This window comes from Lottia gigantea, assembly GCF_000327385.1.
Source record: "Lottia gigantea unplaced genomic scaffold LOTGIsca_3, whole genome shotgun sequence".
Taxonomy (NCBI): domain Eukaryota; kingdom Metazoa; phylum Mollusca; class Gastropoda; family Lottiidae; genus Lottia; species Lottia gigantea.
In genome coordinates, this window is record NW_008708986.1 from 869,840 (window position 1) to 886,528 (window position 16,689).

A 16,689-nucleotide genomic window follows, 5' to 3' on the forward strand; every position below is an offset into this window, starting at 1 on the left:
TTAAAAATCCACAGAACCTTGGGATATATCAGAGGTTACTCAAAGTTGACCCCTTAATTTACATAATTGCTGGGGTTAAGTCGAATAGATAAATAGAGTATTATATAACAGTATATGAAATGAAAGGCACTGGTCAGGCATATATTAATTTTAGTATGTTGTAGTATCAACAGATGCTGGAGTTGTACTATTTCTGGTGCTTGTCTTAACCTTCTTACGTTACCATTATATCTATCAGTTTTTGATCAGAAGAATTTTGGCCAATTTCTCTGTTACTTGCTTGCATTTTAGTGATCATTGCTTTGTACTAACAAATTATACCAACTTATCAAATCCTGTACAAAATAAGCAAACTTTACTTTCACCTTTAGTGCCATTAACAACAGGCCACTAATACTGATCATCAGGAAATTACCTATTGTTATCGCACAATTAGTTCTGAACAATATGGCAAAGTGCTAAGACAATTTTGAAAATTTTGCTACATAAACACCATACCAGGTCCAACCTTAAAACATTACCTACTTTATAAAAAATACCAGTAGTTTCCATGACAGGATACTTTCAAAAGAGTTGATAATAGTTGTAGCTATGCACTAAACATCACATACTGTTAACATCATGCAGCGCACATTAAATTAAAAAAATGAGTCTTATCATTGCCTTACTTGTATTTTATTGGTATTAAAACTGACAGTAACAAAGTTTAAAAATACTAGTTAACTATTTATTACTAATTAGTATTATTAGTAATTTGTCTAATAGATCTTATATATTATATTACTATAAACTTAATATTAATATTTTACAACTTCAACTTGTGTAGTATATGTATGGTGTAGTAAGTACTAAGGTGTATCAGTTAAGAGCAACTTTATAAAGTAAATTTCACACCAACCTTAATATTTTAAACGCAAAATTTAATATCTTTTTCTTTGTTAGTTCTATACTCCCAATGAATGTACTTTTCATTTAAAAATCTATTTAAAAAGTTTAACCTATGAAAGAGTTTTATAATTTTTACTTTATAGAAATTAATGTAACTGGATATTTTCAAAAGATGTGTCAAAGAGTTGAAATTTGGTGAAACAGTATTAGATAGTAGTACAATCCCATCTTTTGTGAAATTTAAACTTTTCTGGTTTTTTTAAAAATATGTAATGAAACCCAGAAAAGATAACGGAAGATTTTGACTATGTCATTCTTAGCTTAGACATCTAAATCTTCGGTATAATTTAGCAATTTTTTTTTTCCAAAAAAACTCTTTCAAATTGTCTGTTTTTTGTCCTGAAATTTTTATATAAGGATATCATTTAACCTGAATTTTTTTGGAAATTCTGCAAAATAAAATGAAAATCTGTTTCTGACAATTATAGTATCTGACAATTCAAATTCATACATTGTTTCAAACAAAGACAATACAAAATATTAAATTGGTCTGTCAATGTCATTTGAAGGTCATCTGAGGTTAATTGGGCATGTGTGGAAGTCAATATTATTATTTATTTGTAATATTGATTTGAATATTGTCTATATAAGGTATGATTGTTATGAACCAATGGTCTGCAGTGAAAATCAACAGGACCAGACGTAGAAACCTGACTATGTATAAATTATTTATCTACTGATGAAATTAATATCAACTTATCCAAATTGGTCATTTCCTTTGATCTTTATTGCTTAGGCCAGACCAAATTGGTTAAAATTGAGTTTATTACTTTCAAAACCGAAGTAATCTTCTGTAGGTACTATACACATTTCTTGTCACTCTTTTTTCATTTGCTTTTACCACCGAAAAAATTACTGACATCATCAATAGTGGTGTCTTCAGAAAATCGTCACTCATGTATTGATCAAAAAAACTTTATCGGATCAAAATGTAGAAAGCTTAAGAACAAAAGATATTAGATCTTTAGAGTCAATATATAAGACATTCTTCTCTAAACATACTTTTTATTAAAAATTTGATGCCATGTGTATCCATGCATATTCTATTCTATGTCAAAATTTAGACATGTATATTGGAAATATGTCAATAAATTCATAATATTGGCCTTAATTTTAGTAGATATTGAATGTGTGTGATATATATTGGTCAGTCATCTGTGACCACTGGTCAGTCTGTCCACTACCATACTGTGTTTATTTATTAAATATATGGTCAGTATTTTATATGAGTTCAGACAATTGACCACTGACAATAAAAAAATATCAAATATTTATTAGAGACAAGATTAGCAGTATGTTACTATCATCCTTGCTGATATTGATATGTATTATTGTTTCTTATTTAGAGATGTGCATTGCATGAATTATTAAATATTTTATACTGAAGTGACAGAAGGTTCAGAATGACAGTGACAGTATTGATTAATAAAGACTACGAATAGATGACTGACACAAATGCTTATGAAATATCTTACAGATTCAAATCATCTAATACAAAGTTCAAATATTTTACAATGTGATTTTTTTTAACTATGACATAATAAGCTTTTTCTGTAATCATGATGGGCGATTTCAGTATTGATACATGTGCGTTGTCAACCTGAAATCTGTACCTAAAATTGACACAAAAAACACACAATTGCACATTTTTACCCTGTACTAACATGCATTAATACATAAATGTGCAGGACACACCTATATCCTATATTCATATGAATTAATACATGAAACATATATTGCTCACCTCAATCCTGTATTAATACATGAAACATATATTGCTAACCTCAATCCTGTATTAATACATGAAACATGGGTAGACAATGTACAAGATTTATATTAACATAATTTTTGTCACATCTACCTTACTGTCTGTCAGTATGTCAATACAGATGTCAGTCAAAAATTCTGATTTTTGACATATTTTAAGAAATGCTTGTCAATGCCTGATATTTTTTCTGTTAAATCAATGATATTGTGTCAATCAAATAGTATTTGAATATTCAAAATTTAAGGAAAATAATATATCAACCATTTTACTTATGAATAGAAAAACAGGCATTCTGAGCAGTTCTCATTGGCAATGAATAGTCTTGTGTACAGAAAATGTTGAAGCTGCAACTTTTACCCCATACCCAAAATTTGCAAAAGTATTACCGAAACATAAAATTCCGGATGAAATACAAAACTACATTGCTTTTGTTGGAAGTATGGCTGAACCTGAAGCCTACACCTAGCATTATAATTTCTTAAAAATTTAAATTCCTTTTCATTGGATATATTTTCCAGTTGCCTTGTAGTAAGTGACATATTTGGTATCAGATATATGATCAGTTTATTAGTCTCACTAGACAACCACATCAATGCCAATATGAATTATAATTATTCATTATCAATAGTTTTAATAACATTTATATCTAATAATAACTTTAATTGTATCCAAACCACAAACCGCTTCTTGCTGATTGGTCTGATTGCTTTAGGGGGAACATTTCAGTAAGAGTCTGATTGTAAAGATTGGTTTACCGAATACCAGTAACTTTTTCAGATTAAATTTTGCTCGTGATCAATTTTTCAATCAGATTATTTGTTTCACTTTAAATAAATTAACATATTACCTATTTTATTATGTCATATAATATTAATAAAAATATGTTATTGGTAATCATAATTAAAATCTCAATCAGTCCTTTTGTTCATATTGTTCTTTGATTTTCATGTTTGTACAAATTTATGACTTAATAAATTGCATTTTAACTATCAAAATTATGTAATGCACTTCAGGAAGATTTTAATAGTTTCATTAGCAGGTGTTTTTACGGGCAAAACTTCTGTTCTTTATTCTGAATATGTTCTGGTTCATTAATCTGATAAACCGTTTGGAAGGTCAGATGAACTATGACCTTTTGCACTTCAAGTCCAATCCATATTTCCAAGCGTTTGGTGTCTGGTTATAAAAAAAGTTTTTGGGTAATACCTGATAGGCCAATATTACATAAACAGAAACACTTGTGTTGCTCCAGTAATTAGTTTGGCTGTGGTCATATATGGGGAAATTTACTTTGTTGACACTTTTGTTTTCAACTATAATCAAAGTAAACAATTGTTTTACACAATGTACAGAAGATTAAAACATTTCTTAAGATGAGTGTAAAAAACTCAAGATGTGCTTCATTTAACTTCCAATAAAGATGCTCATCTTATTTTTAAGATCTCTTGATCTTAAGTAATTTATTCCAAATTGTTAGTCCTTAAAGATGTCAATTGCATCATTTAAGACAGTATTTTGCTTCATTGCATCTCCAATATGTTCTACTTAATACAATTTTAATGTATTTTTGATTTACTAGTGTACTGTCCTGAGGATGCAGAAGTGTTGACCATTTAGATAGTGAGGCTAATAAATTGTCACCTCTACCAAGAAGTTGATTAGAAAAATGTCGAGATCAAAGGATTCAGGTGTTAAACATCTCATAAACTATAACAGGTGAAAATCATAAAATAATCCAGAACTTCATTCACCTCTGATTTCACTTGAATTACCCTCCAATGTCTTGTCATGATTTCTTCAACCTTGCTCGATTGCCTCCATATTGAAAATCAATTCGATTACCTGATCTTTTGTCTCTGTAGTTATTCAATTTCTCATTTAACTCAAGGCAAGGGTAGTTAAAGATGAAAGGTAGCTAATTGGATTTAGTGACATGAAAGACTTTGATCCCTCAAGTGTGTCAGATGGCATGCAGGTAGTTAGTTAGTTTCCTACTGTTATTGCCCCGTCATTGTTTCAATAAATGGCTATTTTCTGTTGAGGATCAATTCATTGAAGAAATACGGACAATTGAACCTATTCATGAATCTTGACCAGAAAACCATTAAAAATCTGTTGGACAACTTGTACTACAATTTCTTAAATGTCCATAAATTTCTTAAATGGGCCAGGTCTGTTCTGTATAATGGGAGAATCAACATATTTGCTGTCCAGTTGTAACCTTTGATCTATCTATCTAAAGAAACAATGAACAGACCACCATGTTCAGATAGATTTATAGTCATTGTTTTCATATTTCTCTATTTTTTCACTGAGCTTTGTAATTATATGTTGAAGGAAGATTTGTTTTCAGTTTTTAAATATGGTGAGCGAAGGTGTAGTAATCTTCTAGGCATAAGATATTTTTCTTGAATAGACGAGGATTCTAACCTCTGGCACTAACTACGTTCATTGATAAGATAACCACTAAACAATCAAATTTTATATGAATTAAATGTCATTATTATTTTTTATTATCAATTTGTGCTGTGTTTGCCATTTCCAGCAGACCTTTTCTAAATCTGAGTTGGTAGTAAGATGGTGAAGTGCTTACCTCGGTGGGCAGCTGGCTTTCAATTTTCACCTTCCCTCCAGAAGACATTGATAATTCATAATTTATTGGTGCAGAATTACTATTTGTAGTAAATGTTATTCCTGGCAGACTTGGTTCATTGAGCCCTGAGATCATTTGTTTGCATTCCATTGTGAAATCTCCTTTGAAGAACTGTGAAGAATGAACAACAGTAATGCTCAGTAAGGTTAATGTTCATTGTTTCCATTCTGTAAGATCAACTATTAGTGCCATTTGGAGTAGTGTTTCTGTGGTATCATTGAATCTGATTCAGTTGTTCTGCAATACAGCTGGGTTTTTTCCTGACTTCAATAAATTGGCACTTACATTATTCTGAAAGATTGAGGAGGGGGAACTCTTGGCCACATTTATCATAATTATTTTTGATTAGTTGTTGATAATATTTGGGGAGAATGAAAGAAGAAAAATTCAGGCTGATTTCTCTAAAGCTCTCAAATATGTCTTCCAAAAATATTACCTCAAGCCAATTTTCTCTTCTGGCTTGTGTTCAAGTATTATGAATATAGCCAATTGTATCAACCTACCACCGATTGTGAGATGTTTGTTTGAAATGGTGTCTTATTTCCCAATATTGATCAGAAACCAATAAACACCAATTATTGTGGAAGATTTAAACTAAATAGAGGAAGTGTTGAAATCACAATACTGCAGATTCATTGATCTAATTCACCAACATAATAGAACATTAGAAATTCAAAAGAAGACCGTCTTGAGTCATTGGAGAAAACTGTTGAGGCATGACCACCCATTTTGTGTAAAAATACGGAAGAGGGTGTTCCCTAATGACGAGTTTAGGTCACTCTAATGAAAGAGTCGGTCAGCTGTGATATTTCTTGCTTTGATTGTGAAATTTTACCAAATTTGTCCCTACTGTTTTTCTTTGTGCAGCATTTGTTTGATGGATATTCTAATTCTAGTTTAATTGTATCATATCAAACAATATATTGTATTTATAATGAAACGTTTCTCTGGTTTGTAAACTCATTTGTATTGTACTGAACCTTCGTTTGATGTTTTTAGAGGACCCTATTTATTTTGACAACTAAGGGACTAATGTGTTCTAATGTGAACTCTATTAGTTCTGATGGATACAGATTTAGATCTCTAGATATTTTATTTTAAATTCTAACAAAATAGAAGCTTTCCTTAAATTAAGTAGAAATTTGCAAGTTTTAACAAAATGTGACATGATGATCTTAATGAAAATTAAAACTGAAATGCTGGACTTAGTAATTATATCTATGAAATATTACAAATTTTCTTACACATCTTACTTTCCACCATCAAGTTTCAAAAACATCTATAAAAATCAATCAAGCTTGCTTTCCTCTGACCTGTGGGTCATCCTAACATTTACCAACTGCAAAAGTTAAACAGAAAAAGATGTATGAAATTTATGTGAGAGCGACAAATGGTAATAAAAGTGTCTGAAATCTTTAAAACTTTTATTACAAAGATTTCCAGATTTGAAGAGTTCAAGTTCATTAAGGGTCTTTTGAAATCATAAAAACTCAATAATGTGCATTGCTTGTTTTGTTAACCACCATGTAGAAATCTAGCCAGTAGTAAAAATATGTTTTGCATGATCGATAGATGACATTACTTGTCATAAATCGTACTTCATTAGTCTTCCTTTCAAAATATATAAATACCTATTGTACAGAGAAATGATTCTAGATCATTTTTTAAAAGGAAAAAGTACATCTATGATTTTGACAAGCCATTAAATTTAATGTTACTTGACTGGTGCAAAATGTTAAGAAGGCCATTATACTTAGACACTCAGGATATACTCCAGAATAGCACCAAGACTCGTTTCAATACCCTAACACCAAGTGAAAAGTTCTTGATTCAAGTTTAAATGTCAGTAACCTTCATTGGTGATATACTGATGTGATACCCTTTGTAGTATCTTTTATCTGTTTTGGATACAGTGTTATGCAATCTAAGAAGTTCCTCCAACATTAAATGTCTAAAATATGTTACGTTCCTGCTACTCTTAAATAATATTAGATAACTAACTTCCATTTCTAATGAACCTTAATGTGTCATTTTCAATTTTTGGAAAACTTGCTATGGTTAATGGTAAATTCCTGACCAAATATATAGCTAATACATCAAAATTACATCTCTTTCATTTCTTTGACATTTTATATTCTAAACCTTCAGGTAGTTAGTGGGTGCCCTTTTCTCAACTACAATACTCATTACAGAATGACAGAAGTGAGATAAGAACAATATTTTACAGATGTTAAGTATACTCTAAGATTGATATGTTTTATGCACTTGAAACCCTTTCACTCCAGATAGCTGACAAAAACTGTTTTTGATTTCTCAGTTAAGACTTAATTTCTGATTTATGGAAGCCCATTTATTTCTGATAATTAATGATTTTAAAGATTTGAAATATTCCTTAAATCTAAATACAAAATCTCTCTATCTCTTCAGACAATTTCCTGTCTTTTTTGTGATATTAATAACCTAAATGTGAAGTTATAATCGCTTATTTTAGATCATCTTTCTATTTTGATGTTTGATTACAAAGACAAAAAATAAATATCCAAATGACACAAGGATATGTTTCTTTTGGTCCTATTGATGATTTTTTTGTTATCATTTTAGAAAGTTGGAAAATGATGATCCATGTACTCAAAATATCAATGATTTATTTCATCAAGCAACTTAGTAACAGAAAAGTTTAAACATTTAACTTCTTGATTCAATTCTTTGTTCTTGACATTGTTCATTATCACTATTGGTGTGCCACCCAAACAGTCTTTTGATGATTCCCAGATCCCCTGGCTTTGTTTTTATGGGTCATTACATGATTAATTGAAATGGCTCAAGCCTGGTCAGTTAGTGGCTATTCTCTGGTCAGTTTCTGTCCACAATCAAGATAATAAAAGTAATGAATGTGAGAAACTTCAAGGATAATTAATCAAGAAATAAACAGCACACTTTTATATCTGGAGGCAAATTTTAAACCTTCAAGGTAACTTAATTATAATTACTATAGTATCCATCTTGTGCCGTCGGTCTTTGTCTTTCACCATCTTTCTTAAGATAACATTAGCAAACTCGTTAGATTTTAATTACTAGGTCAGACATTTTAGAAATATTGTCCTCAGACATTAGACCTATATTGCCATGAGCAGTCTAGCTCTTTAAAGTTGTGCAGATGTTTGAATATGTGGTTGGTTTTTCTTTTGAACACCTAATTTCATCTCACATTGTTATGTGAGAACAGTTAAAAGATAGGTTAATTATATAGCATTTATTCACTTAATCAAAAATGTTTTCAGGAATATTAGAGGAATGATCGAATTAGGGACATCAATTTGCAAGCTTTCATTCTGAAAAACAACATTTACTTAAAATGAATTTTAGTAAAGCCAATATAAACTTAGAATGCACTATTCCTTTAAACAGGTTGTCACAATGTTGTCAATGATTATAATAAGAAAAAGATCCTGAAGATGTTATCTCAATGAAACCAATTAAACTCAATACTTAAGAATCTATTGTCAGACAAAATAAACTGCACAATTGAAATGATTAAGGGTTATGACATAATATTGAAATTGGTTATTCTTAGATCATAACAGATGTTATAATTATTATTAATTTATCTTAATTGGTTATCTGAATATATTATTAATTGTTAATTATATTTATATTGTTATATCAGACTAATGTAATATTGATATTGATAAGGAAAGGTGTTGTGTTATATAATGTTCCGACAATACCAATTGTTTTGTAACTTTGGTTATCAGTGAAAATGGCTTTCATGTTCAAATTAGCCACATTTTAAGACAACCTTATTAAGACTTTTCACTGAACGAAATTCTTATACATTTTTTGTAAAAGATGCCATAGTCCTTGAAATTCAAAATTAAGATAATTTTAGTGTTCTAGTTATCTGATTGGATAATATAAATTTAATCATAGACCAATCAGATTACTGTATATCTTGAGATTTTATCTTGGTTATGTCTTCAAAATTTACATATAGAACCTTTTCAGTCATACAATACACTAGTAAACATGTCAAATACAGCAAATCGACCCCCATTGGCCTATTAATTATAAAGTAATAAGAAACCATACTATACAGATTTAAAAAACAACTTGAAATGTATTTGAATCTGTTATTATTATTATAAATCAGATCCATCTACTCTGTAATCATACGAGACCCCACTGTTTCTCATAATCTTCATATTGTGTAAATAATAGTTAAAAAAGCAGTTGTTGCCACATGAATGCTTGTGAAATGGTGATTGAAATGAAATTCAACACTGCATAAAAATTGAGTAATTTTAAACCTACTGTTAAAATATCAAGCAAATTCATAGTTTTTTTGTGAGATAATCGTCTCTTCTGATTTTTCAATTAGTTTTAGTGTTTATGAAATTTCACTGAAAACTCATTCCAGTTGATTTATTGAAATGACAAAATCTTTCCTATTAAAATCATAATTGCATAAAATGTCTAAAAAGGATATGGCATTAAATGTAGTTGGTTGAATTTGAATTAATTTGAGCATGAGCTGAGAACATCACAAAATAAAATTGAATCTGAATGTTCTGTCACTGAAGCAGCTTGGTAGTCTGAATTCAGAGAGTTTCAAGAAAAATGCCGATCTTCATGGTGCTTCTGCGTATGCAAATAAGTAAGACAAAAAATATCAATTCATGATTTTTAATAAGGTTTGGAAACCACAGCATCTGATGATCAATCCAATTTAGTCAGACTCTCTCAGGCAAATTTATTGATTTTTTCTTGTTATGGCAGTGGGTGTTGCTAGATCATGCTCAGATGCCACTTTACGATTGAGTTTGTCAAGTCAGACTGATATATTGTTTCTTTCAGTAATATTAATTAATATACTTATAAAAAGAAATTTGATTTAAAAGAGAATTGATAACCCTATCCCTGTCAATGATAGCCAAATCATTTTTACACCTATTACACTATTTATACTGCATGTGATAGGATAATATAATCATTTAGCCGATAGAGGAACCCCCCTGAGTGGAGATTGAGTGGAAATTGAACCCCTGGATGGACCAACACCACTGTTAACAACAGATAGCCAGGGATATGGTGGCCTCCTGGACAGGGTGTGAATGGACTGTAAAGGAACTACACATCAGAACATTCTATACCTGGGGTGATGTTTTTATAAACTGGTTGTTAATAAGTGAATGTGGTGTTAATGGTCATTTTATCCACTTGACCATCAAAATTCAGGAAAGACCATACATACAGTCTCTATAATGAACTTGACGATAACTACAAATCTGCAATTACCATTTCTGTAAAAACCAATAATTTCTAAACATAATTTTCAAGTTTTGGAATGGCTTATCTGAATTCAGAATTAAACTAGTAAAACTTTTACCATGGCCCAAGCATTGTGAGATTTGGAGACCAGGCCTATCAGTAAGGGTAGCTTCTTTTTATGTTTTGGTTGCCATGATGGTAAATGGCTAGGTCCTTTACTTCCAGTCCTCCCAGATGAAGCTTTTGAATACCTAAAATGTAAAAAAGATTTGAAAGGATGAATGTGAGAATGGTTTGATGATGATTATAAGTACCTTTGGTTTGGAAGTATGACTTTATACAGAGCTTCTCAGTGGTAACCAATCAATGTTTAAAATAATGAATGTATTGTATTAACTCTATGCTTTATTTTCACACAGCAGAAACACCTGCTAAATTGTACATAGCAAAACCAGAAATATTAATAATGATCATATTAGAAGAGAACTGATGGTAGTTTGAATAAGAAACAGTGGGGAACAGCAATTATCTATTGTTAAATATCCTATTTTATTAAAAACAATAATCATAAATACTATAACCCCATTGTTGTTGTCCTGAATTCAAATGACTTAAGATTATCAAACATTGAGTACTTATACGCTTTCCTGATGGGTGACATTTTTATTATGGCAACAATATGAACATTTAGTTATCTTTTTCTATTGTTGTTAGTTCATTTTCACTTTTTTGATACATAAACAACATAGATGACCTGCTGGGAAGGTAATGGTTCAATTGTTCAACTAAGTCGTGGAAAGAAAATTGTTTTCAATTTGTTATAAATGAATTTTGAGGTAATCTGGTTACTGTGGATGGTTTTGAAGTAAGTTTACTAAGGTGCTTTGATTTTGTTGATGACTTAACTAATGTTTTTCAGAAATGCCAAGTTTATATATAACATACCAATATGCTGTTGAATCTGCTGGTTTCTCGTAATTATAAGCTTGTGAGCTAAAAAAAATGTAGTTAAATTTAAGCTTAAACTTTTGTATGTATCCATCATGTTTCCAGGTTAAACATAACAAAATATTAGTAACTTTAAAATCATCATCCATACATGTGTAATCTACCGATGTTGTCGGGTTTCTACCGCTTTTGCATGTTGTCTACCGCTCTACCGGCGGGATACCCGATTCTACCGATTTTTGTTTTTTTTCCTAATCAAATTTTCACGGGACCTACCGTTTTCAATGTTCAAATTCTCTACCATGAATCAACAAAATATCTATCATCACTTGTATCTTAATTGCCAGTAACACGCGTTAATCTCATCACGTAATAATATTATCATTGCCTGATTAATTAATCCCCCAATTAAGATGGTAATTTGATCTATTTTCACCCGATAATGTGTATTTTAAGCCCACATGACACACTTTTTATAACAACATTCTACTTTCGCTTTTATAATAAATTTTATGGTAGCCCTACTTTAAAACGAAATCTTGAAGTCTTCTCAGTATTTTATACCGTCAATCTGCAAGGTATATAATAGGCCTATATAACATAGACGTCGTTTCAGAATTATTTTTCATTATCGGTGGATTATCATACGCGACTGGATGTCTAATTCTTATGTAAACTCAAACTTCGTTTCATAAAATCGTTTTGTAATTTTACTGTAGCCTGTAAACATTCATTTGATTGCCTGCATAACGGGCTTACTTATTACAAGTCTTTCCATTCTGAAGAACGTCAAAATGGAAGCGGAAAATTCAATTCAATACTTCGTGAGAGTGTTGCAGGAAAAGTATTTAATGATCGGACTGGAGATATTTAAGATGTCATGAGTTACACCTTTGGAAAAAGTAACATTGCCAGTACATATTATTTACTAAATATTGCTTTCAGAACATACTGATTTTTAATATGATATTACATGTAGGCCTACCGGTACCATTTAATTTAGAGGGCTGGGATCATGCTTGCTTTCTTGTTTTCAAACATCATTTCACCTTGACAATATTTTTGATTCAATCAATACTGAAGAATGATAATATCAAATTTTTTTTGGGCCCCTAAATTTGAAATATCAGGCACTATTTCTAGAATTATCCATAATTATAGATTGTTAATTTTAACTGTGTCATGTAGGCCAATAATCAATTTAATTAATTTACAAGGCTTAAAGCTTATTTGAAAAAAAAAAAAAGAAAAAAACAATCAATTTGGAGTTTCAAATCACGAATTCACGCGCTTTGGAAAAATCTGCCGACTTTTCACCCAATCTCCAGATTTTTCAAGGCAAATCTCCAGATTTTTTTTCCTGACCTGTACACATGTATGTCATCATCACAGATGAAAAGATCCATGGGTCCCCTATTTCAATAGTATTAAGGATTAAAAAATTGCCTGGCAATTACATTTTATTGACAATTGCTTTGAGTATCAATAACTTTTTAATTTAAAAGAAGATATTTTGGCAAATCTCGGAATTATTGGTAACACTTTGTCTGATACTAAGCTTATAACATTTCCAGGGTGGGAATTATGGAATTGTCTGAAAGAGTACATAACAACCATATGGTGCCTTATAGTGTAAATAACACAATCAAGGGTGATAATATGATTTCATGGAATAAATTTTGTTTGTATGAGGGTTGCCAAATTAGCTGTATTTGCCAGTCATATTCAAACTGATGTCGAAATTGGATGATCATTGTTGTGTTTTTCCATATTGTTTATTATTTAAGGATTGCAATTGGCAAACAGTTTTAAAATTACATACTGCACATATTGCAGTTAAAATAATTGACCCCTTTGACCTGTAAAACACTAGTTTCAGTTAATCCAGTGGCATTTAAATCATCCATTCATTGTAGTGGAATGTGAAATAAATTTCAAATGATAACACAATGGACAAAGATGAATTTATATTTTGCTGGAAGCTATTCAACAAAATGAGGTCTGCTTCAATATGGCTCCAAGTTGTTATTGGATTAAAACAAAATTCAAATCCTTTTATCAAATAACTTTGACGATTTGTAGACGTAGCCAAGTGTGAAAACTTGTGACAATAATTCTACTCTTTAAGCCATGTGAAGGAGCCCCGTGAGATTTGGCCTAAAAGGTTAAAATTTTGTCAGAAAACTGATTTTTGCTGGATATTTTAGCCTCAGGTAACATAACGATGAAATTACTGGGAGATAGAGGCTATAACATGTGATTATTGTTAGTAATGAGAAGGATAAGTGACTAGGAAACGGCTGGTGGTCATAGAAACAGGTCCAGATGAAGAATGACGCCCCCTACTGGGAAATGATTGTCCTAGAGGGGAAATCAGGATAATTTGGACCATGTTCAACCTCTCATTTTCTACAAAATTAACACCTAATGGGCCAAGATTTAGTGAATTTTGATAGTCTGATGAAATGTAGCGTTATGATGTCGTCTGTTACTATTTCTATGATTGCCATCATTATCATAGATTTGGATTTATGAATAGTAGGATGTAAGACTCCATCGCAGCTGATTTTTCATGTGTATACAGTTTAAAAGTTACTCATTTTCTCAAAAACTGACCATTCCTTTTAAAGTGATGGATTTAAGGCATTTTTCACTTTTAAATAATGAACACAAATAGATACATATTGTGTTGTGATCCAATGTACCTTTTCCCTTGTTTTATCATTCTCACCTTGATTAAGCCATGTAGAAATGATTTCATTTAGGATTAAACTATCCAAAACACAAAAGTTGTTTAATATCTTTGATAATACTTTGAAAGGAAAAATATTATACATTCAACCTTGTATAATCAGAGCTCTCATTCAGCTAAAAAGAAAAAAGGTGAAAATATTGATCTTTTACTCGCAAAGATAACAAAATATTTTATAAATACTGTTTTGTAATGTGTCTACACTAATAGAATACTATAATGCTTTGAAAAGCTTATGCTGAGAAGCGTCAATTATTCATCAATGTTTAATTACACAAGCTATTCAAACATGAATAGTAGCTCTTCCTTGACTGCAAAAAATTCAAGTAGCAATTGATACTGTATCAGATATTATATTACAATACATGTTTACAATACATGTTTACAATACATGTTTACAAGTACAAAATTATAATTACTGACTCATAATATAATGACTATGCAATTTTAGATCATCAAAATGTTTTTGAATTCAAAAGTTTTAATAGGATGCATTATTGTTGACAATTTAATTATACTTTGTTATCTATGTTAGACATCTAATCCATGGTTCAATCACCCAAATAACTCTTGAGATGTTGTTCTAATATTTAAAAAAATGGTTGAGGCTGGTGGATCATGGGAAGATAATTCAATAAGTTGTTTGAAATTCTTGTCAAGATTTAACTTAGATATGAAATTTAATTGCCTTGAATTCGAAGTTGAAATGTTGAGTTGAAACTTGTTTTTTGCAGAGGAAAAATTAATTTATTTTTCTTTATTAAATATCTTTTCATATCAGCCATTTATTTTATCAAATTTTAAACACACTTTACACTTAATTGATTGTCCAAGTTTATCAGAAACTTTCAGAAATTGTAGCAAATTTATAAGATTATATTCGTTTTTCTGAATGAAAAATGTATTCAGACTCTATATTTGGATTTCTGTAGGCAGATACAAATGTTTCTCTTTTATGAAATTGCAGACACCACTTTTCATCCTTTGTAAAGTGCCGGACATGGCAGACAATTAAGTAAAGAATCTGAAGCAGAAAGGTGACACATTTACCATCCATATACAAAGTGTTGTAAAGCATAAGAAAAAAACACTATTAAATATTAGTCCAACAGTCTGTGATCTTGAAATTGCTCTAAAACTGAGAATTTAAAAATGGGTTTCCTTATTTTGTAGTGACAGAAAATTGTCATAATACAAAAGAAGCCCAAAATTTTCCTGATAAACATGAAAATGCTAGAAACATCTGTACAGCCCTTTAAAAAACCTACTGGAGAAATTTCTGGAAAATATTCCTGTAAGTAAGCTACATGTTGAAATCTGTAGTGGTTAATCAAGAGAGGGGGGTGTTAACATTCACTGTAAACAATTCTACATGGTATCAATGCTTCTCATTTATTTACATGACTCAACTCTTATCTCTCTTGCATTTTAATAGGCTTTCAGTTTCAGACCTAGATCTGGATGAAAAGTTGAAAGAATTATTGTGCTGATATTATCATTGTTTATTTCAACTGACACCTGAATTCTATAATTCTCTAGGAATATTGTACAAAGGTAATGCTGCAAGAATCAAGCAAAGTTCTGACATTATGATTAGAGAAGTAAACTGTATCTGGGAAATTTGATCCAAGTTTCACTATTTTTTTTTTCATAATAGTTGTTGAATCACAAAATGATAAATGTTACCCATAAATATTGAACCTTGTAATTTATCACTTTGAAACATGAGGCACTTCCAAATCTCTTTAATTTGTTTTCAACAAGTCTAACAGGTCAATGATGATTTCAAGTAGATCATTTTCTCAATAAACTTATGGATAATTGTCTGCCTTGAGATTGATGAATTCTGGGTGTAACAATGTTTCAATAGCTCTAATCTGTCAAAAACAACCAAAATCTATCAAATGTCACCTCACAACAAATGCTTGGTAAGCAAACAGGACAGAAAATCCGTAAGTCTGGGTCATCTTGTACAGCTTGACATCAGCCTCCAGGGCCCACTGTGATACTGCTTACTAGTTGTACAAGATTGTTACCACTTGTATCTACCAATGTAAAGTAGTAAGAGAGGGAACAGTCAACAGAAGTAATAAGTGTTTTTTCCTGTTAGATTGGTAACATGATGTTGCATTGCAAGCATCATCATTTTCAGAGCCAGACTTTGCAGCATCTGAATTAATATCTTTAATGTATAATAAACATACCAAGCCTTGCTAAGATACTATATTTCAGTCAATAAGTTCAGGATATCAGTTAGGATGTAAAAGTTTTAACAGGAAAGTGTGACGTAATCCAAGCTCAAAGGCATTGTTTGAAACTGAACTGTAGCCTCAAGATGTTATTCCATGGAAT